We start from the raw sequence: 22,864 nt of genomic DNA, 5'->3' as shown, positions 1-22,864 counted from the left end.
GGTTCTGGGTGGCTCTGGAGGAGACCAACATTTTGATCCCACAGATGGAGTCAAGTAGAGTCCTCTTGTGCATGGGTGGGCTCTGTCCGGTCAGGTGAGGCCAGAACAGGGGAAAAGGAAGGGCAGATGTGTGAGCCGCAGGTGAGTGCGAGCCCTAGCCTGGGCTGCCTCGGGCCCCTTGGCGCTGCTGCCTGCCAGCCCCGAAAGCTGATGCCACCAAAGCCCGTTCTCTGAGCTGCCGGCAGCTGTGTGGATGAAGTGAACATGTATGAGCAGAGAGTGAGGTGCAGGCCTGCAATCCTAGCCTTCCAGGTGGATGAGGAAGGAAGACCAGGGCTTCAAGGCCAGCCTGTGCAACTTAGAACATCAGTGGCCCTGTCTCTAAATAATAAAAGAAGGAGTGGGGATGTAGGCTGGTGCAGAGGCTCAGGTTCAATCTCATTTCACAGATAAACAAACAAACGCGTATGACTCTGCTGTTTTTGACACCAGTAAAGCATGTCACTGAGGGAACGAGTACATAAAAACTTCATCTGCTGTGCCGCCATCAGCTCCAGCAAGGACTCTGAGATCTGGGACGCCGCTCTGAGATCCCTTCTCCCTCCGGCCTGCTTGGGCCCAGGCGGCGGGTCGGTGGCCTCGCCCTCCCCTCGCTGTGCCGCCGTCAACATTACCATTTTCTTATTTTTTTCATTACATTTGGAATTTTCAAGCTCTTCTAGTTCTTCATAAAATATATAGTGGGTAGTTATGAATTATATTCTCCCTTCTGTGCTGTGGAGCCCTAGAATTTACTGCATGTGTGTTTTGATATCTATTATCCACCCGACCTCCCACTAGTGTCCCCTCACCACCCACCTATAGTAATCACAGTTATATATTCACACTGACATTTTAAAACAATTTTATTGGTACATTTTGGGTATACAGTACAGTGACATTCATCATTGGAGATTTGTACATTGACGTTTTAAAAACTTTCATCTTTGAGAGAGACTATATTATATTTGTTCTTCTGTGTCTGGCTTATTTCACTTAACACAATCTCCCAGTTCCATCCATCTTGGTGAAAATAACAGGATTTCATTCTTCTTTCTGGATGAGTGATGTGGTCATTTTATCATGAAATTAGCATGTTAGATACAATACTTATTTCATAATGTCGTAATCACCATGCCCCTATTTGGAAGAAGGAAAAATGAACAGTACACAGCAGTCACTGGCTGATAACAACTTGAACCTTCTTGGGATGTGTACTATATTCCATACTTTGGGGAGTGGAAACTTCCTTGATAAGGATTCTGTTCTGCTCCCTAAGAGAGGCTTCACAGCCCAACATGCTGCATAGCTCAGGGCTCTTCCCTCTGAGTTGTTTCTTCTTTATTACCCTCTCTTGGCCACTTCTGAAGAGGGCCTTGGAGACTACCATATTTTTATCTTGATGGAGAGTCTGATTTTTCAGCTTGCTTTCTGCATTTAGAAATTTGGGCCCTAGATGTTTTTGTATAGTCTCATTAATTTCATGCTGGCATTTTTTTTTTTTTTTTGCTAATACAGCTCTCCAAAAATTGCAAGTTTTCTATACATTTCATTCCAAGCAAATTCACATATTAAAATGTGCATCCACAGTTTTTGAAAAGATGTATTTTTCTTTGTAGATTTAATGCACAGATCATTTAAAAATTGTCAGCATGTTACAGATATAGTTTTTTTTCCGAGTTCCAACAATTTGAACCACCTAGTTTTTAAATACCTGAGACAAAGCTAATGAGAGGTACCAGAGATATGAAACATTTCTACCCATACTTACTATCTCTTAGAAAATTTGCTAATATCTCTTTTCAGAAAACCTATTCCTTCTCCCCCCTTTTTTTCTCATTGAGTTTATTGGTACATTTTAGGTATATAGTACAGTTACATTCATTACTGGGATCTTGTACCTTTACATGACAGGTCTTGGTTCTCATTTTCTCACCCTTATCCCTGCCCTCCCTTCACCCCCTCCTCTAATAGATTGATTTCCGGTTCCTTGTTTTAGTTTCTTTGTTTTCATGTGATTATCAAACATTTTTTGTAACAGGCCCTCCTTTTCTGAAATGAGTTTGATGAATTCATGTCGCTTACAGCCTGACATTTAGATGTGGCCAATTATATACAGAACAAGTTTGCAGGAACAGAGTTATAAAAAAGAGAGGATTTGCTCCTTAGTGAAACTTAATTAGCAAAAAGTAGAATAATGACAGTGGCAACAATTAAGATCCATTTCAACAGTTGTTTCTGTACCTGAGTACTTAAAGTAAGATATCAAAACAACTTTATGATGATATTGTGCTTTCCTGGATACATTCTAATTTAACCCTAGTTGATCAACACCTCTTGGGAATATGTAAATACTCTTTACCCTGGTTTGGTACTTTTCAAATTGTCAAAGATTATTCAATTGATACTACCAAAAAACATGACTAAACTAGTAGAAAATAATTATAAGGAATAAAAATTTACATATTGCCACTAGATAGTCCATATCTAAATAACACATTATCTATCAGACACATATATCAAGTGTCATTTAATGTTATTTTTCTTACTCCAAAGATCAGGTCACACAAGCACATCTGAAATTCCTCTACTGTGTCAACTGGGACACATGAAAATGACATGATTATAATTCTTTAGCATTTTGTGCTGTCTCAACATGGTAAAAGTTGGAGGACAATTATTTATAGTGCCTAAAAATTAAAATGAATTATGGTTTACAATGAAAATACAGTGAATTGATTTGAAGTACTAAAATTAAAAATAACAATCTGTATTCTTAGTTCTAATTAGTGGTATGATAATTCAGTACATGTATATAATGTGTTATGATCAAGTCAGGCTAATTAGAATCTTCATCTTCTCAAGTATTTATCATTTCTATATATTGGGAACCTTTCAACTCTTCTCTTCTAGGTATTTTGAGTATGTAATGAATTGTACAGACTATAGTTACCATACTGTGCTATGGAACACTACAACTAAATCTTCCTATATAGTTATTTTGGTATTCATTATCCAATGAATCTTTGTATATCTCAATTTTCTCTCCCTCCATCCTTCTTAGTCTTTAGTGACAACTGTTTTACTTTCTATAATACTCATCAATATATACACATACTATGAATCAATTGTTTTTTGGTATTTTTGAGACAGGGTCTCACTATATAGTTGAGACTGACCTGGAGCTCACTATGTAGCCCAGGCTGGTCTCAAACTCACAGCGATCCTCCTGCCTCAGCCTCCCAAGTGCTGGGATTATAGGTGTGTGCCACCACACCCAGTTTATGAATCAATTTTTAAAAAGTAAGCCAGTTGTACTGGCTCATGTCCTTAGTCCCAGTACTTTGGGAGGCCAAGGCACGAGGATTGCAAGCTTGAATCCTGCTTGGGTAATTTAGTGAGATCCTGTCTCCAAATAAAAAGCAAAAAGGTCTGTGATATAGTTCATTGTGAAGGTCCTGTATTCAATCCCCTGTGCCAGAAAATAAAATATGAAAGATAGCGAGATAATATCTATAACCACTCAGCATTAATCTAGCACATTGTAAAGTAATAGAATAAATAATGGTACTTTTTTAAAAAACTAAAAATATCTTTATACATATTGTTAGAGTCAATATTTCATCCCAATGCATTTATTAGGTGTATTTTCATTATTTTTTATTTTAGAAAACTGCTGAAATTTGTTATTTTTTCCTTTCCATGAAGTCACTTTATTTGCAAACAGTAAGGATAGTGGTAAACATTATTATGACAAGAAAGGGGGAGGGCTGGGGATTTAGCTCAGTGGTTCTGCCACCTGCCTCGCAAGAACAAAGACCTGAGTTCGATCCCTGGTACCACACACACACACACACACAAAAAAAAAAAAAAAAAAAAAGAAAGAAAGAAAGAAAGAAAGGGGGGAAAGACCATGCTAAGTTGAGAAGAACATATACCAAGCAAAACAACTAATTAATACAACAGAGGCAGACAGACACACACACACACCCTGGAGTTTGCAGAGATCCTAGCTATATTTTTTTATTCTTTATGTTTAAAAGTTTTAAAAGTACTGTAAATAACTGAAATTTACTGATTAAAATTTTAGTGCTTTCAAAGCCACTATCAAGGTCAGCAAGATAGCACATGAGAAATATCCATTTGAATAACCATCCATGCACAAAAATATCTTCACAAGAGTCATGAAATGCTGATGGGAGATGCAACTCTGGGGCTTAGTGCAGAAATAAGAAAACATGCACAGAAGAGGACAAGAAGGACCATTTTATGTTACTTTCACCACCCTTCCCTCAATGTCAGCCAGCAATCCAGGTGAAAGACATTCCATTTTGGGGAGGCAAAGGTTCATGAGCACCAGACATTGCCTCAGTCCATCCTGTATTAGTCAGATTCTCCACTACTGAGACATACCAAATACCCACAGTCTACAGGAGGAGAGTTTAATATGCTCATCAGTCCATGGCTCGATAGCCCCAGTGCAGAGACATAATGACAAAGGGAAGTCATCATAGCTACTTAGTTCTTGGTGTTCAGGAGTAGAGCAGGGGGAAAAATACAAAAGGAGAGAGCAAGGAGCCATATAAAGCCACATCTCCTTGACTCACCCAGACACACCCAGGGCACACTTTACTAGAGTGTAACATTTTTTGAAATTTATTTTATTGGCACACCTTTGGTATGTGTAATGGTCACTTTCATCATAGGAAATGTGTACCTGTATACACCTTGATTCTTCTTTTTTAAGCCATTCTTCTCTGCTCCCCTCAACCCCTCTTCCATCCTTATTTACAAAAGCCGTTTCCATTTTCTCCAGCTATTCTCTGTTTTCCTTTTCCCTTCACTCACTTTTCTCTTCCCCATTCTTTCTTCTCCTTTTCATTTAAACATTTTCTTCCTACTTCCCAATATCTATCATCCAATTTTTAATTTACCCTTTCAATTTATCACGCAATAGAAACAATGTGATATTTAAACATGTGTGCCCAACTTATTTCACTTAAAAGTATAGTTTAAAGGTGCACCCATTTACCTAAAAATGTCTCAAGTTTATCCTTCTTTATGGCAAAGTAGTACACCACTGCATGTAAAAACCATATTTTCTTTATCCATTCATCCATTGATGGACATCTGGGCTATTTCTGTGATTTAGCTATTACAATTTGTGCTGCTACAAACATGGAGGTGCCTATGTTGCTGTGGTGTGTGATGCTCAATTCTTTTGGGAAGATACCAAAAAGGGATCAAATGGAACCTATAGCTTTAGTTTTTTGAGGAATCTCCACACTGATTTCCATATCAGTTGTACAAATGTGCGCTCCCACCAACAGTGAAGGGTTCTTTTCTCACCCACAGCCTTGCCAGCATTTGTTATTGTTTGATTTCTTGACGATAGCCATTCTTTCTGGAGTGAGATGGAATCTCAGTGTTGTTTTAATTTGCATTTCTTAAAGGAACAGTGATGTCAAACATTTTCATATGTTTGCTTGCTGCTTGTACTTTTTCATCTTAGAAGTGTCTATTTATTTCAGATAAACTTTTGGATTGGGTCTTTCAATGTGTGTGGGGTGTCTGTTTTTTTCAGTTCTTTATATATTCTAGATATTTATTCTTTGTCTGAAGAATAGCTGGTAAGAATTTTTTCCCATTCTGTAAATTGTCCTTTTATTTTGTTGGTGGTTTCTTTTGCTATGCAAAAGCTGTTTAAAAATGAATCAAGAAGGTATAAAAATCCTAAATAACCCAATATCAGTCAATGAAATTGGAGAAATAATTTAAAAGTTACTAAGTAAGAAAAGCTTAGGTCCTGACACATTCACAGCTGAATTCTACAATTTATTTAGAGAACTAATGCCGCTGCTCCTCAACCTCTTTAATGAATTTGAAAGGGAAACAATACTCCCAAACTCATTCCTGGAAGCAAACATTATTTTGAAACTAAAACCAGAGAAGGATCCAGCCAAAAAAGAGAATCACAGGCCAATTTCCCTAATGAACACTGATGCAAAAATCCTTAATAAAATACTGGCAAAGAGAAGGCAGCAAATCAAGAATATTATACACTCTGACCAAGTAGGATTTGTTCACAGATGTAGGATGGTTTGACATACACAAATCAATAAATGTAACACACCAAGGACAATGTAATATCAGTACCAAGGACAAGATCCACATGATCATCTCAATAGATGCAGAAAAAGCATTTGATAAAGTTGGATACCCATTCTCTCAAGATAAAAATCCTAGAGAAAATTTGAATAGAAGATCTTTATTCAGTCTAATAAAAGCCAACTATGACAAACTAACAGCCAATATCTTACTAAATGGTCAAAAACTGAAAACTTTCCCTCTAAAGTCAGGAACAAGATAAGGATGCCCACTATCACTATTCCCATTCAATATAGTTATGGAAATATTAGCCAGAGCAATGAGACAAGATAGAGAAACAAAAGGAATAAAGATAGGAAAGGAAACAGTTAAATTATCATTATTTACAGATGACATGATGCTCTGCATAGAAGACCCCAAAATTCCACCAAAAGACTTCTAGATTTAATAATAAAATTTAGTAGCACACCAAGATATAAAATAACAATAAAAAATCAATAGCATTCCTATACACAAAGAGTAAAATCACTAAGAAAGAAGTTAGGGAAACAACACCTTTCACTATAGCAACCAGAAAAATGAAATACTTAGGCATCAATGTAAGGAAGTGAAAGACCTTTAGAAAACTAGAGTACTCTGAAAAAGGAGATTGAAGAGGATGTCAGAAAATTGAAATATATTCCTCATTCTTGGGTATGCAGAACAAATATAGTGAAAATGGTCATACTTATAAAACTGTTATATAGATTTAATGAAACCATGAGCAAAATATCATAGAATACTTCACAGAATTAGATAAAGCAATCCAAAAATTCATTTGGAACCAGAACAAACTATAATAGCAAAAGCAATTCTGGGCAACAAAGGCAAAGTAAGGGACATCAAAATCCCTGACTTGAAATTATGCCACAAAGATATTGTAATAAAAATAGCATAGTACTGGCAAAAACAAAACAAAACAACAGCAAAACCAAAAAACCGAGGATCTATGGAATGGACTAGAAGATTCAGAAACAACTCTAAATACACTCAGCCATCTTATCTTTCACAAAGGAACCAAACACCTTTACTGAAGAAAGATAACCTCTTTAATAAATGTTGCTGGGAAGTCTGCTGTGATTCTGATAGGCTTTCCTTTGTATGTGATTTGTTTCTTTTATCTGACTGCCTGTGGAATTTTGTTCTTCTGTTGGGTTTCTGAAATCTTAACTATTATAAGCCTGTGTGTAGATTTTTTTTTATCTTGGCTATTTGGAGTCCTATATGCCTCACTTATCTGCATGCCAAGCTCTTTTTCCCCTGCTTGGGAAGGTTACTGCCATTACTTCAGTGAACAGGTTTTTTTGTGTGTGTCATTTGCACCCTTTAGGAAGAAAAGGTGCAAAGGGAAAGGGGAAGGGGGAGGAGTAGGGGAAAAGAAAGAAGGGAATGGAATTAATATGAGAAAATGAAAAAATGGAAACAAAGTCTTTGTGAATAGGGAGGAGTGGAGGGGTTGAAGGGGGAGGGCAGGGGAATAGAGAAAAAATAAAAACCAAGATTAATTATGTAAAGGTACAAATTTCTAAAGATGAATGTTAATGTATTGTATACCTAAAATGTACCAATAAATTAATAAAAAAGATATATTATGTAAAGGTCCAAATCTCCAAAGATGTATGTCATTGTGTATATGATATATATACTTAAAATGTACCAATAAAATTAATTATTTAAAAATGCCCAATTGCCCATCAACTGGAGACTGGATAAAGAAAGTGTGTGTGTATTTTTTTTTTAATAAAATGGAGTGCTGCTCAGCCATAAAGAATGAGAAATTAGAGACATTTATAGCTAAATGGATGCTCATTGAAGCAATATTCTTAAGTGAAATAAATAGGACATACATGTAAATACTGAATAGTTCCTCTGGTATGAGAAACTGAAAGTGTAAATAAGGACTAAAAGGTATAATAGATAATGTGAAATTAGGAAGAAAAGGGGAAAGGGGGAGGGGGAGGGGAAAGGGAAGAAGAGAATGGAATTAATATGAGAAAATGAAAAATAACGGAAACAAAGTCTTTGTAAATAGGGAGGGGGAGGGGTTGAAAGGAAGGCAGGGTACATAAAGGGACAAATTTCCAGTGATGAATATCATTATATTGTATACCTAAAATGTACCATAAAATTAATTTTAAAAAATGGTGCTGGGAAAACTCACATCCTATATGCTGAAGATTAAACCTACACCATATCTCTCACCGTGTACTAAACTAAAATAAAAATGGATCAAAAATCTAAATATTAGCATAGAGACACACTATGTGCTTGCAAGGCAGAATAGGCAAAACTCTTGAAGACATAGGTGTAGGCAAAGACTTTATAAGCAAAAACCCTGATTTCACAGGAAATACTTCATAGGCTGCATTTCTTAATTATGATGTTCCAAGCTCTGGACTATGGACCAGTATCTGTCCATATCCTGTTAGGGAGTTGGCCACACAGCAGGAAATGAGCACCAGGCAAGTGAACAAAGCTTCATATGTATTTACAGCTACTCCCTATCCCTAGTGCCTGGGCTCTGCCTCCTGTCAAATCAATAATGGTGCAGATTCTCATAGAAGCACAGCCCTATTATGAACTAAACATGTGAGGGATTTAGGTAGTGCACACTTATGAGAATCTAATGCCTCATGATCTGAGGTGGAGCAGAAGCAGTGATGCTAGTACTGAGCAGCAGCTGCAAATACGGATGAACATTAGCAGGGACAGTTGACACCACAGAGGCCATAATAAAATAATTGCTTGCAGTCTCATATGAAAACCCTATTAGCGAGTGGAAAGTGATAATTAGGCAGCAACTGATGGCAGGCTATACAGTAGCAAGGGAATTTATGTATTTAAAACCTGCATCTGATAGCAGGCATTAGGTTATAATCCAAAACTTATTTTAGTCTATGCATAGCCTGCTCTTTATTTTATTTACCACTTCTTGCACTGTGCAGTTGTCTGAGTCACATTTTTTGTTTTTTTTTGAGACAGGGTCTCACTATGTGGTTGAGACTGACCTAAACTCATTATGTAGCCCAGGCTGGTCTTGAACTCACAGCGATCTTCCTGCCTCAGCCTCCCAAGTGCTGGGATTACAGGCATGCACAGCCATGCCCCTCTCTGAGTCACAATTTTGATAAGCTCACAAGCTAACTGTAGCTAAATTAGTAGAAAACAAATGTCATGGGAGACCTTCTTTGAAAGGGGGTAAAGATCCAATTGATGAGACAGCAGAAGACTCTAAGACCACCAGGAAAAAGAAAGCTACATTTAAAAGAAAATAAGTCCCAGATTCATTGCAACAGATGACTCACATTCAGCAAGCCCACTTTGTATATGTGGTGACTAGCTGTCCAGTGTAGCTATGACACCTTCGCAATTGCTTTGTGACATGGATACAAATCACCCTGAATTAAAAGACAAACCTTTGGAGATTTTAAAAAGAAAAGATATAAACACAAAGAACAGAAGTGATTTTTCTTGAGACAGGATCTTGCTCTGCAATTCAGGCTGACCTTGAACTCACAGCAGTCTGCCTGTCTCAGCTTCCCAATCTCATCTGGGATTGCAGGTGTGCAACACCACACCCAGCCAGAAGCAATAGCTGAAAGTCATCCCTTCATCAAATGTGTCTACACCGAGAGCATCATTCTCAGTGTCTAACCACACGGCTAAAGCTAAGAAGCCTTTTACTATGGGAGAATTGATCCTGCCTGCTGCTAAGGATATCTGTCATGAACTTTTTTTTTTTTTTTTTTGGTACTGGGCATCAAACTCAGGCCCTTGTGCTTGAGAGGCAGGTGGTGGAATCACTGAGCCAAATCTCCAGCCCCTGTCATGAACTTTTAGGAGTGGTGGCAGTTCATGGATTCCATTTCTTTCCTATGCTGAGTGTTCATGGTTTCCATAATTTTACTGAGCTTCTCTATTTTTTAATCTGTTTCTGCTCTAGAATCACTAAGCATTTCTTTTATTATGATCATCATCTTTGTAGTTATCTGAGAAATTACTTCTGTTTTGATTTTTTTCTAGAGCCTTGTTCTTCTGCATTGTTACTTCCACTGTTACCACTTCAGAAAGTTCAGGGAGGTGGCTTTCAGGATGGTCTACCTCATTGCCCTCTGGGTTTGCCTTTGGTGAGCTGAGAGTCTGGGGGGATTGCATCTTGTTTAAATGTCTTCTCATTTTCAATTTTTTAAAGTTCCATTCCTAGATTGATGCTTATGAATTGCTTATGGAAGGTAGATTTATTACTAGTATTTAGAACCCAGAAAATGACTACTGAAGTGATGTCTTCAAGGTGTAGCTGGCTTTTGGGTTTTGAGTCTGTTGCAAGATTCTACCTCTTCAATTTACTGGGGATGAGAAATTTTTGCCTACTTGGCTTAGACCCTGATTTTTTGGCACTGGCTACAGTATTTTTAAGGAACCTTAGATAATCTCGATGTACCAGGAAGAACAACTGCTTAGCACAATTATGTCACTTTGGCTAAAGTAGTACAGTCAGCAAGAACAATACCATCAAATGCAGCCTAGAAAATGGCAAACTGTTAATTTATCACCTTTAACCATAGGAACTAGATTTGTGGTTATATAACAAAATATAAAACTAACCAGAAAATTGTATGCAGTAAACAAGCCTTCAGTATGGTGATTTTACCCTTAGGGGAGACGATTTAAAAGGGGTGTGGGGGGAATAGAGAAATAGAAGAAGAGGAAGAGATTCAGAACAAGGCTGGAGGACCAAAGAAAATCATGGAAACTTTGGGAGCTGGTGAAGAAGAAAGGAGGGAAAGAGAAAAAGAAGAAATAAAAGCAAGAACAGAACACAACAATGACAAAAAGCTAGAAACCGTGTTCACACCCATATAAATACAAGCACAAGCAGTAAAACAAAACAAAACAAAACAAAAAAACCAACAGAATTTAAAAACAACAGTAAGAAACCAGACTATAGAAAAAGAAAAGAAAAAAGTGTCTAATTCAAGGTGTGTCTGTGTTTTCAATGGTAGACATTGTGGGGAGACAGAGTCCAGATCCGAGTTGATTAATCCCAGCAAGCCAGCTGTGGCTTTATGGTGGGGTAGTGAATAATGTCAGCAAGCCTGCACCTTTAGTTCTAGCAAAGTTCAGGCTGATTTCTGGCTGTGAGGCAGCAACTGAGTTTGCTGAGCCTGCAACAGTCCAGTGTGCCTCCTGCTGGCTTGAACTCAACTCCTTGCCAATTTGAGTTTGGCAGCCTCACTGCCAACACCAGCAACTACTAGATGGAGCTGGCCTATATTTGTTCTGAGTTCCCAGCTCAGTTGGTCCCTCTTCAAGACGGCTATCAGCCAATCGCCCTCTCCTGGGGAACCTCTGAACCCAAATAACTCATTAGCCACTGCTTCTGCTGTGTCCACTGCTTCATTCCTCTGGCACATTTCTCTGTGAAGGCCTCTGGGGTCACCAATAGCCACCATGTACCATGCATCTGCAGGTCCTACTCACTCTTCCCAAGCAGTGAGTTGGGGCTCAGGGAGAAAGCGCCACCTGCCGCTCTTTCCTTTTCTTTGCTGAAATCTCTCTTTGCTCTCCCTGTGGGCTTCAATCCGTCCTCTAAGTCCTAGGGCCCCACTTCAGTCCTCCTCATGCTGCTAAATTCATGTCAGGACACCAAATCTCAGCGAGGCTCTTTCTTTGCTGCTCACCACTCTGCCTATTCCTAGAAGTCTCTATAGCTGCAGTTCAAAAAGTAGCACATGTTCCTCTGTTTTTTTTTGGTACTGGGGGTCGAACTCAGGACCTTGAGCTTGCAAGGCAGGTGGTGGAACCACTGGGCTAAATCCTCGGCCCTACATGTTCCTTTTAACACCATAACTGGGTTAATTGAACTGGAGGATACTGAAGCACAATTATTAGAGGAGATTAATGAATCACTGTGGCATGCAATGCAGGTTGACAAATCTACTGATGTTGATCACAGGGCAGTGCTTGCTTCTGTGCAATATATTTTTCAGGAGGATGTACGTGATATGTTAGATACACTTTGATTACATATTAAGAAAACTGAAGTAGCCATTTTATGTCAGTATACACATGGAGATGGGATTGTTTACTTGCAGGAAAACAAGCTCAGGGCTTCCACTGATTCTACATTACGGTGAGTTGTATAATTATTTCATCATATATTACAATGTAATAATAATAGAAACAAAGTGCACAGTAGATGTAATGCTATGGGATCATCCCAAACCATCATCTCCCTAGTCTGCGGAAAAACTGTCTCCACAAAACCAGTCCCTGGTGCCAAAAAGGTCGGGGAATGCCGTTTTATTCCTGTGAAGTTTATCGCCATGAAGCAGGACTGTTCAAGTCAAATTCATTGCTTGACAGGTTCCTCAGGTCCTGGACTCATGGCTGGTAGCTCTAGTCAGCCACGGAAACTGTCCAACACCCGATAGGATCCTGCAGATTCAGGCTCCAGGTCTGAACAGGGGACTTGGTGTCCAGTCCTATCTCCACCACCTGCCTGCCCAGAGAAGGCCCAGGCTTCAGGTCTGCCTCAGCTCTAGGCCTACCCACGTTCTAGTGATCCAGATGGCCCTTGTGGGTACAGGACCAGGCACACCAGGATCAGGCCAGCTCCTGTAGCCCTAGGCTGGGCATGCACTCACAGTCGAGATTCTAAGCCCACCTTGTTCATACCAAGGGCTGATTGGCAGGCTCAGTCTCTGTGAGGCAGAGAAGTGTTGACTCTTGCTTTCTTTTTTTTTTTTTTGCTTTTTTGAGACAGGGTCTCACTATGTAGTTGAGACTGACCTGGAACTCGCTATGTGGCCCAGGCTGGTCTCGAACTCACAGCGATCCTCCTGCCTCAGCCTCCCGAGTGCTGGGATTACAGGCGTGCGCGCCCACGCCCGGTGACTCTTGTTTTCATTCTGTGGCCAAAAGCTGTCATGCTCCTCCCTCTTGCTTCCTTTCACTCCCCTGTGCCCCCCCCAAAAGATGGGATGGTACAACTTGCCTTAGTGTCCTCCTGGGTTACTTCCCACTGCTCGAAGAAGTAGTGGGCAAACACTCCAACGTGACAGAGATCAGGGAAGGATCTGGGCCCATTATTAACACCTCCAACCTCCCCAAATCACAATAATGCTATCAACACAGTTAGACCTCTTGAAATGTCCCACCATCTTTTGCGGAGATGTGACAGCGGTCAATCAAATAGCTCAATCTTTGTTATTTTGCCTAACCACTGCCATGACAGCTGCAGCTGTCCTGGATGCCCCACATGTCTTCACTGACTGCAGTAGGCTTGAACTTGAACTAAGCAGTATAATTGAATTTGAATCAATTTGTAGGCTCAGATTGGAAGGTTTGCCTTTAGAGAAATTTGGACCAAGAAGCAGGTTCGAATTTGGACCAATCAGCAGGCTTGCATTTGGACCAATCACATGCCCGAATTTGGACCAATCAGCAGGTTTAAATTTGGATCTGTCACAGGCCTGCAGCTGCTACGTAAGTGGTACTCCCTTCAGGCTTTCTGGGTTGATTTAGGAGGGTTCCCTCTAGCATACTAGAGTCCGTGCCCTGCAGCTCAGGTCTTCTTCAAATAAAGCCTTACTCTAGTGGTCCTATAAATTTCCTCATGATTTTAGGTAAGTCCTGTGAACCTACCCAGGATTATCCTGAGTAGTATTTACAGAATGGTTGCCTTAACAGAAAGAGCTATAAAGTCTAGGGGCTGTTGGCCCTGAAGAGCTCCAAAGACTAGCAGCCAACAAAAATAAGGGACACTGGCAACTGGCGGAGACCTACAACTCAGTGTTGACCAATGGTATTTGGCATAAACTGGTGTCATCCAGCCACATCCGGTCCCAGAGGTGTAACACTGAGGTCTGAGGGCTATTTGTGCTCAAAGTCTAGAGCTGCTAGCAGAGTTGCACCCGGCTGATTCATGATTTCCAGAAAAAGAACCCTCAACTGGCCCCAGTTCTAGGCCAGCTCCAGTAGCCCTAGGTTAAGGACAGTTCCCAGCACTGCACTGTACCCCCTGGCCTGAGTCCGAGACTCACCACTTCCAGTTAAAAAGATGACATCACAAAGTATTTTAGGTAAATAAATGTGAGAATCTTAAAAATGGGGAAAATTATACAAGTAAAAATACAATAATTGGCTAAAAGAGAAAATGAAATTGCCTTTTAACTTACTGTAAAAAAGGGGTTACCCACTCGGGACCCCTCCTGCCCCTCAGGAGCTTCCCTATCAATAAATATCTTCCTTCTTTTAGCTTGTTAAAAAAACTATTATAGTTAACATTTCTCATAAAGAGTTCGATCTCAGTTGACTTTTATCATTGGAGTCTATCCAACATTTAAGAAAGAAATAGCACACCTAGCCCTCTGTGGTCTTACACTATGATCTTATACTATATGGTCCATCAGTCATTGTTAAACACATCACTATGAATTGAACTATACACTTACTGTGACTTCACTAGCTTTTTCTTAATGCCCTTTTCCTGTTCCAAAAACCCATTTAGTTTTCCACATTACCTTTAGTTGTCACGTCTCCTTAGTTTGCTCTGAGCTGCAACAATTTCTCAGATTTTTCTTGTTTTTGATGAATTGGACAATTTTGAGGAGTACTAGCCAGATATTTCTCAGAATATAACTTTGAATTTTTGTGATTTTTTTTTCTCATTGTTAGTCCAGGGTTATAGATTTGGGGGAGGAAAATGATAAAGTGAAATTCTATTCTTACCACATCATACCAAAAGTCCATGCTTTCATCACTAATTTCTCCATAAACCTGGAAACATGATTTTATCAGGGTAGAGTTACCTTTCTCCTCCTTTGTTCTATATTATTCTCTTTGGAAGCCAGTTACTAAGCGGGGAGGGGGGAGAGATTGAGAGTAATTGCTCAGTCCTTGAGAAGGGGCTATTTACATAAATTAGTTGGAATTATTCTATATGGTGTATCTGCCTTTTCTCACCAAGTTATTAATTTATTCATGTCAGCAAGGATTCATAGCTATTTATTTATATATCATATTATATTCCAATGCAATGCAATTTATTTTATTGTGCAAACTGTCCCAGCTGTGTTCATTCAAAGCGCTTTCAGATACACTCCTGTCTTCCTTTTACATGTCCCATTCTTCTGATTTTTAAGTCCTTCCTTCCTTTTTGCCAGTACAAGATCTTCTAGCCTCATCTTTCATACTCCCTGCCCCAGCACTAGAATAGAAGATAAGAAGATAAAAATGCCACAAATTAGTGAATAAATGAAATCTTAAAAATGCCTGTAATAATTATAGTGACACAGTATAAGAGACAAAACCGGAAAGTGAATGTGAACTGTAGTTAGAAGCAAAACTTTTCATGTTAATTATATTCAAAAGGTATAGCTTTAAGAATAAGATGGAGTGTTTACCTGGATTATCCTTGTGTTGTCCTGCATATCAGGACAATAAAATCTCATGTAATACTGCATTTCAGACTAATTTCTATATTTTACATTTCACCCTAACTCCGCAGAGTCCTGATACCAAAGAACAACAGAAATGGTGACAACAAAACTTATTTATGGCAGCCTCTGTGTCACATGGTGAGCTCTGCAACAGGAGGGCTGTACTCTTTGTCTTCCCAGATTACTGCTAGTACATAAGTGCGTAAGGAATCAGACTTCTCCATAGTCCACCTCTGAATGCTGTAGTTTTCATTTAATCAAAATGCATGTATGGTTTCCTGAAATGTCCTATCTTTTCCAATTTCCTTCCATTTATAGATGCCATTCCATTCACTTAGATTTGTTTCCCAGCTAACACTTCTCTGCTGAAATCCTGCATTTTTCACAAGGCAGCATTTTAACCCTAAACTCATTCATGAATTTCCTCTAACACTTGCTTTTTCCTCTCCTGAATGACATATCAAATTTTCTGAATTTCTTATTCCAGTATTCCATGTTATAGTCTTTTATTTGTCTGTGTTCATTGTACTGTTTATAAATGACTTTTTGATGAGAGGTTCTGAGTTGACCTTATCAATTTATTACCTAGCTTAGAGTGAGTGTTTAGCCTCTGGTTAAAGAAAAGTCAGAAGCCTGGCAATGAACCTTTATTGGAATCTGTTTGAAAGTCATTCTGGAGATCAAGAAACTAGAAAGTAGAAGATGTGGAACTCATCACCTTGGTGTATTGGAAAACACTAAGAAATAAATGAAGAGGAAATTATATTTGATTTATGTGCGATATGTCTTTGGGGTTGTGGAGGTTTCCATTTTTTCTTCATCTTGAGGAAGAGTTAATGCAAATGGTGGTTGCTTTGGAGGAGGCGGCTTTGTAATTTTTTTGCGTTCTTCCAATTGCTTGATATTGAGGCAACAGTATCTCCCGTTTTCACATAGTACCTCACGTATCTCAGTTACTTTGCAGATTTTTCTGCAGTGTCCCTGTACATAGTGTCCCCAGCATCTCTTAAGTTGTTCTGTTACTGTGCACATGAAAGAACAATAGGCCAAGATCAGTTTTTGAGACTGAAGATGATTTGGTTATAGGGAAGGGATAAGCGGATAGTAGGATTTCGGAGTATGGGGTATCCACAAGGCCTGTTCTCATTATCTTAAAAAGGATTCTCTAATAACATGGACCTCAACAAATCTGCCTCACCCTGAAAGCTGCTCCATCTCTCATGCCCAAGGAAATTGCTATTGTGTATTTATGCCTGAGTCAAATTTTCTTCTTGTGTTCATACCCACTACCCTGGCCAAGAATCACTCTCTTGTTACTGTTGGGTATTTTTTTTTCCCTTCAAAGATCTTCCTCCCCTATTTATTCTCAGTATTGAACACTTCTACCAATGCATATCTCCCTTTGGTTTCTATGTCATCATGGTAATCTGGCCATCTTTCTAATTCTTGATCTTGCTTTATCCCTCTATGACTTTCCATTCTCCCTCCACCTTCAGAGGCAAGAATTGATCCAATGTTCAGTCCCAGACTTCTGTTCACCTTGCTATATACTTTTCCTTTAGGTCTTTCAATACTTTCGGTGAGGTAAGAACCAGGATATTCAAATTATAGCTTCTGTAAACAAAGATGTTTCCTCCAACCCTAAGTTCTAGAGCTTCTCTGAATCTCAGAAATTTAGGGTCAAGATAAACCATTTCTAATAAGGGAGAAATTGAAGAGATCTGGTTTTGAAAGAGGAAAAGGAAACTCTAAGTTTTAAAATACAGTATGTGCTAAATACTATGCTAGGTGGCTTCACATCTGTTGTATTATTTAATGAAACCTCTGTGAGCCTGATGTAATTAAATCCACAGATGAGGAAACTGAGGCTCACAGAGTCATCACTACTTATTCAAAGTTGACAAAATAGTAAATATTGAAGTCATATTTCTTAAACCTGACTCCAAAGTTTGTGCATTTCCCACTATTTACACACAGTGATGTGATAGGCTAAAATGTATATTTGAATGGAAAAAATCTGGCTGAGTATCAGAGTAATAACTAAGCAGAGAAAGATACCTTGAAATATTTGGCTCATTCTTTTCAATAAGGCCTTCTCAGAGGAAATTATGACTCTTTTCAGCTCTGTGACTATATATTTTTAAGGATAATACTGTGACCCAATGAAGAGGGAATTTCTCTCTGTGGATAGACTTTGGTCCTTCCTGGGGACCCTATCTCCCCATATTGTGGATTATCGTATTCCCCTGGGCTTGTGGAAATACTCCATCCCATTGTTGATTGGTGTGAGGCCCTTTAGCTTTGCATTACCTGTGGGTTTCTGGATCAGCAGAACTGCAATGATCAAGAAGAGATTCATGGTTAGGCTTCCTTCCCAGACGTGGTGGCAGTCAAAATTCTTGGTCCCGAGAATTGCACAATATATCACCTTCTTCAGGCTTGGAGTTTTATGCACTGAACCAGAACAGATGATGTGATATGACATGCGCCCCTAAACTTCTGACCTGTGGGCTGTGCAGCACGTAGGCAGGTATAGCAAATTTGAGGTCACTCACTTCACCCACACAGAATTCAGAGACACAGCATAGCCCATCCCATCACTCCTGATGCCATCTGTAGGCTGTCAAATGCTGGTGGGCAAGTCTGTGCCTTCCCTACTTTGGCCATCTGCCCAGCTGCACCAAGATAGCTGTCTACTCACCTCTCAGAAATAAGACAATAAAATGAAGATGCAGATCTAAAATCCAACAAGAAGGGAGGGCAGGGACAAGGGGAAAAATGAGAACCAAGACCTGTCATGTAGAGGTACAAGATCCCAACAATGAATGTAACTGTACATATCCCTAAAATGTACCAATAAACTCAATTAAAGCTGAAAAAAATCCAACAAGAAGAATTTCTAGAGGTCTTCCCATAGTGGTTTTCTTTCATATTTGAGAAGAAGTAATGATGAAAGTGAATCTGATCCAAGGTCATCTGCTCAGAATTTTAGAATGTTTAAAATTCTTCAACCTGAAGCATGGCTGGAGTATAAAGTGTGTACTCTTGAGATTTCATTCAGTGGTCTTTCTGTTTCTAGGAGAGAGAGAATGTAAGCAAGACGTGTTCCCTATTTGTGCATGACTGTCTTTGGAAATTCCTATTTAGTTATTCTGTTGTCTTTACTAGATATTAAGTACTTGACGATAGCGATAAAACCATCATAAACCGGGTGTCTTATAAGTACTAAAATATGCCAAGAGGGTGGGAGATATTTCTCACATCTTCCAAAATCTTGACATCTGGGTGTCACTGGATACATATTCAGCATCAAAACTAATGTTAGCCTAGACTCTATACATCAAGTAGAAGAGAGGAGAGGGTAAGATATTCAAGAGGAATGAAGATGGCATCTGTGTTTCACAGAAAAGTATAATCTAAGGATGTTCTTTCTGTAACCACAGAAAGTAAAGGCAGAGAGTGTTTTTTAAAATCCAGCAGATCTAATTCCAAACTCTTTCACACAGAGAAAAGGCCAGTAGAGCTTTTCCAGGTTCAAAGAGAACACAATAAACTAAAAAGTTGCCTTTAAGTTACTGTAAAACGTTTGGAATGTTTCTGAAGAAAACTTTAAGGTTGTTTTTACAAAAAGCCTGATGACAATCCATGTTCATTTTTTAGCTAAGAAACCCACACATATTCAAAATTCTGTTATGTACCACGAACCATGCAAGATTCTAGTAATAAAATGGTAGATAAGATATAAACAACACTACTTTTTTTTTGTTTGTTTGTTTTTTGAGACAGGGTCTCACTATGTAGTTGAGACTGAGCTGGAATTCACTATGTAGCCCAGGCTGGTCTCAAACTCACAGTGATCCTCCTGCCTCAGCCTCCCAAGTGCTGGGTTTACAGGCATGTGCCACCATGCCCAGTTTAAACAACACTACGTTTGATCAAGAAATTCACTTCAGACAAATGAAACATGGCAATGGGCTTATATTCATGGAATTCACTGGTCCTCACACTTTCATCATCACCCTGGACACAACAGTGAAGCTGCCTTTTGATTATTCAATGACAGTGCTAACTGTCTCTAGTTTTTCATTCTTTATGGCTGAGTAGTATTCAACTTTATAAAAATAGACCAGATTTTCTTTATCCAGTCTCCTGTTGATGGACAATTGGGCTGCTTCCAAGTTTTAGCTATCACACATTGTGCTGCTATGAAAATGGATGTGCCTATATCACTTTGGTATGAGTCTTTTAATTCTTTGGGGAAGATTCCCAGCAGAGGGATAGCTGGGTCAAATGGGACCCCCAATCCTAGTTCTTTGAGGTGTCCACAGTGATTTCCACAGTGGTTGCACCAGTCTACACACCCACCAGCAGTGGAGCAGGGTTAGAATATTTGAATTATGTTAGGCAGAAGTTGATTTTGCTATTGTACGTATGCTATTGTCTATTGTTTTATGCCTCTAAATCAAAGGTAAAAAGAGATTTACTCTGTTAGTTGAGGTTGAGGATTAAGTGTGATTTAAAGAAATATGTGTGTTGCAGAAAACTGGTAGACCTAATAAATTCAGTAAAGTTTCAGGACAGAAAATAGCACACAAAATTAATAGCATTCCAATGTTCTAACAATTAACTGTCTAATAAAGAAAACAATCCCATTTATAATAGCTCCAAAAATACTTAGAAATAAATTTAACCAGGGTGAAAGACTAGTACAAAAGCTGTAAAACAGTGAAGTAAGAAACTGAAGAAAACGTAAATGGAAAGATTTCTATATTCTTGGATTGGAAGAATTATTTTTACAATCTCTGTACTACCCAAAAGAATCTAAAGATTCAATACAATTTCTGTCAAAATATCAATGACATTTTTCTAAAGAAGTAAGAAAAATTCCTGAATTTGAGTGGAAACAGAAAAGATCACAAGTAGCCAAAGCGATCTTGAATAAAAAGAGCCTGTCAGTTATATGATTTGGATCTTATTTACACTTAGGGCTAAAGTTGTATGAGAAGCAGGAAGGGTAGGGTAAAGGAAAGAAGGGAAAAGAAACAAATATTAGAAAACCAAGAAATGGAAATAAAGTTTTTGTAAATAGGGAAGGAAGGGAGGAGGAGGGCAGGGGTATGGGGAAAAAATGAGAGCCAAGACCTGTCATGTAAAGGTACAAGATCCCAATGATGAATGCAACTGTACTGTATGCCTAAAATGTACCAATAAACTCAATGAGAAAAAAAAATAACCTGGAAGTATCACAATACCTCACTTTGAAATATGCAACAAATCTACAGGGATCAAAACTGCATGAAACTGGCTGGAAAACAGATACATAGAGCAATGGAAAAGGATAGAGAGCCCGGGATAAACCCATGTTTTTATAGTTCATTAACTTCTGACAAAGATGTTAAGAATATGCAATGAGAGTGAGTTTGTCTATTCAACAAAAGTTTTGGGTAGCCGAGTATGGTGGTGCATGCCTGTAATCAGCATGCAGAAGGCTGAAGCAGGAGGATTGCTGTGGGTTTGAGGCCAGCCTGGGCTACTTAATGAGTTCCAAGACCAACTTGGACTGCCTGGGGAGACTGTGTCTCAACAAAAAATCTGAAAGGATTTTGGGAATAACTTGGTTTTACAAACAAAAGAATGAAATTAGATTAATCTCACACCATGTTTAAAAATAAAACTCAAAATGAATTAGAATTACATGTAAGAGCCAAATCTATGAAACTACTGGAAGAGAGCATAGCGGTAAATCTCCACAACATTAACTGGGCAGAGATTTCTTGGATAGACATGATACTTTTTTGTTTTATTGAAGTATTTATAAAGTTACCCATATTTTATTAAATATGTGTTGAATTGAGGGACAGAGAATATCAAGGTATGTTAAAAGTGAAAATGATATTTGTTAGCTGCCATTCACCTTATATACATAAGGTACCTAAACAGGGGCCGGGAATGTAGCTCAGAGGCACCAGGCCTGCCTGGCAAGCATGAGGTCCTGAGTACAATCCCTGTACAAAAAAAAAAAAAAAAAAGAAAAAGAAAAAGATACCTAAACAAACCAGGATTTCAGAAAATGAGTTATTTAAGGTGCTTATTAAAATCTACATCCTGGGACTTCTGCCCACCTGCACTAAGGAAGGTCTCTGAGAGTGGGACCTGGGTAGTCTGCAGTTTAACAATACTCAAGAAAACGAATAGGCACTTCTTTAAGGTAAAAAAAGTGTTAGTACATATTTGTGGTACATAATAGACACTTCTTAAAAGAGGAAATTCAAATGGTTAAAATAATTTATGAAAAATGCTCAACTTTATTAGCTATCAGGAAATTCATTTAAAACCGCAATGAGATATACCCTCTTACCCCATTTAGACTGGCTAGACTAAAAAGAAACTATAACAAATGCTGCCAAGGATATAAGGAAAAAGAGGCTCTCAGATACTGTTGGTAGAAAGGCAAATTAGTATAGATGCTGTGGAATACAGTATGGAGATTCCTCAAAAAACTAAAAACAGATCTACCACATACAGTATAACCCAGCTATCCCACTTCTGGGTATATATCCAAAGGGAATGATATCAGCATATCCAACAGACAACTGCACACCTGTGTTTATTACTGCATTATTCACAATAGCTAAATATGGAACCAACCTAGATGTCTATCAATGAATGGATAAAGGAATTGTAGTAAATACACACAATGAAATATTATTCAGCCATAAAAAGAATGATACCCTATTATTTACAGCAAAGTGGCTGGGACTGGAGGACATTGCGTTAAGTGAAATAAGCAAGTTGCAGAAAGACAAGTACCACATGTTCTTTCTCATAGGTGGGTGTAAAAAAAAATTGAGTTGAAAGTAGAATAGTGATTACTAGAGACTAGGAAATGTGGGAGGGAGAATAGATTAGATAATGGTACCCTAAAGTAGGTAGATAGAAATAATAAGTTAGGCAAGAGTTCTATAGTGTTCTTCAGTCTAGTGGGGGACTATAGTTCATAATGACCTATCTATATTTTATGAGTAACAAGTAGAGAGCTGCTTGAAGCTTCCAAATAAAAAAGTATCAATAAGAAGATAGAAACGTTAATTACCCTCATTTAATCAGTATGTACTGTGTGCAGTATTGAAATATAGCCCTGGCCGGGTGTGGTGGCGCACGCCTGTAATCCCAGCACTTGGGAGGCTGAGGCAAGAGGATCACTGTGAGTTTGAGACCAGCCTGGGCTACACAGT

This window comes from Fukomys damarensis, unplaced genomic scaffold (assembly GCF_012274545.1).
Source record: "Fukomys damarensis isolate Sample0158 unplaced genomic scaffold, DMR_v1.0_HiC HiC_scaffold_22, whole genome shotgun sequence".
Lineage (NCBI taxonomy): Eukaryota > Metazoa > Chordata > Mammalia > Rodentia > Bathyergidae > Fukomys > Fukomys damarensis.
Note: the sequence above shows the minus strand (reverse complement) of the source record.